The following is a 2,284-nucleotide window of genomic DNA, read 5'->3' on the forward strand; positions in this document are numbered from 1 at the left end:
CACCTCCCTCCAGAGGTCTGAGTATAGAATTCAGGGGGTCTCAACCTTAGACAGGAAACAAAAACTATATTTTAATTTTCACTAGTTAAAATTTGGCGTGTTCTTTGATTATGAATGCAGACAGCAAATCACAGTGATATTAGCAGCACCCATGACATTGTTGCCAGTAGAAATCACAGATATTTTCATATCACATTATAGTTGTTGCAAATATCTTAAAATATCATGACACTCATCACTACTTCAAACTTAGGCTGCTAGCTCTTGTAATTTAATGAATTAATAAGAAACACATACATTACTATATTACACATTTTAAAAATATTTTGAGAGTTGTATTTCAGTATAGTTGGTCTTCTTTATAATTTATGAAGCTTATTTTATGGATTTAAAGATATTATACTCAGGAGTCCACAGGCATCACAGGCTGCCAAAGGGGTCCATAGCATGAAATAAAGGTTAAGAACCCCTGTCTACACAGAGACCAGTGAGCGCAAAAACCTTGAGTCAGGAATGTACTTAATATGTACACGTACAAGGAAGAGATTATATAGGGCATTGTTAAGAATTTGGCTTTTGCTAGGGACAATATGGAGGGTTTTGAGCAGAAGAACGACATGTTCTGACACTGGGTTTTGCAGGTCACTCTGCTGCCAGATGAAGGACAAACTGAAGGGGAAAGGCTGAAGCAGGAAGATCAGTTAGGAGGTCATAACAATAAAACAGGTGGGAGATGAGATTAACTTGGACTAGAGTAGTAGCAGCAGAAGTGGCCAAGTTCTGTATATATTTTGAAGATAGCTCTGACAGGATTTGTTGATGGGGTGTGAGAAAACAAGAAGTCAAAAATGACAATAACAGTTTTTGCCTTGAACCAATGCAAAGAGGGAGCTGCCATTAACCTAGATGGGGGAAACTGTGGAAGGAGTAGGTTTGGGGGAAGAATAAGGAGCTCAGCATTAGACATGTTAAGCTTGAGATGCATATTAGGTATCTAAATGCAGCCATCCTGTAGGGAGCTAGAAATGGCAGCCTTAGCCCAGGGACGAGGTCTGGGGGAGATACCATTTGAGAGTCTTTAGCAGGTGGATGGTATTTAAAGCTATAGGGCTGTTTGAAATCACCAAGGAAGTGGGTGTAGAAAGAGAAGAGGTCCAAGGATGGCAACCTTGGGCACTGCAAGGTTAAGAGGTCTGGAAGATGAAGAAGAATCAGCAAGATGGTGTTAAAAAAGAAGTATCCAGGTGTTTCTCCAAAGAAGAGATACAAATGACCAATAAGCACAAGAAAAGATGCTCAACATCACTAATCATTAAGGAAATGCTACACTGAGGTACTGCCTTACACCCACTAGGATGGCTACTATTAATAAAAAAAAAAAAACAACAGAAAATAACAAGTGTTGGCAAGGATGTGGAGAAATTAGAATGATTGTACACTGTGGATGGGAATGTAAAATAGTACAGCCACTGTAGAAAACAGTATGGCCGTTCCTCAAAAAATTAAAAATAGAATTACTATACGATCCAGCAATTCCATTTCTGGTATGCACTCAAAAGAATTGAAAGCAGGGTCTTGAACAAGTATTTGTACTCTCGTGTTCACAGAGCGTTATTCACAATAGCTAAAATGTGGAAAAAACCCAGTGTCCACTGATGGATGAATGGATAAGCAAAATGTGGTATATTTACAGAATGGAATATTTTTCAAATTTAAAAAGGAAGGAGGGGGCTTCCCTGGTGGCGCAATGGTTGGGAGTCCGCCTGCCGATGCAGGGGACGTGGGTTCGTGCCCCGTTCCGGGGGGATCCCGCATACCGCTGGGCCCGTGGGCCATGGCCGCTGGGCCTGCGCGTCCGGAGCCTGTGCTCCGCGACGGGAGAGGCCGCAGCAGTGGGAGGCCCACGTACCACCAAAAAAAAAAAAAAAAAAAAGTTTAAAAAGGAAGGGGGCTTCCCCGGTGGTTCAGTGGTTGGGAATCTGCCTGCCAATGCAGGGGACACGGGGTCGAGCCCTGGTCCGGGAAGATCCCACATGCTGTGGAGCAACTAGGCCTGTGCGCCACAACTGCTGAGCCTGCGCTCTGGAGCCTGCGATCCACAACTACTGAAGCCTGCGCGCCTAGAGCCCGTGCTCCGCAACAGGAGAAGCCACCGCAGTGAGAAACCCGCGCACCGCAATGAAGAGTAGGCCCCTCTCGCCGCAACTAGAGAGAGCCCGCACGCAGCAACGAGGACCCAACGCAGCCAAAAACAAATAAAATTTTAAAAAATAGTAAAATAAGT

The sequence above is a fragment of the Leucopleurus acutus genome, assembly GCF_964270905.1.
Source record: "Leucopleurus acutus genome assembly, chromosome: 3".
Lineage (NCBI taxonomy): Eukaryota > Metazoa > Chordata > Mammalia > Artiodactyla > Delphinidae > Leucopleurus > Leucopleurus acutus.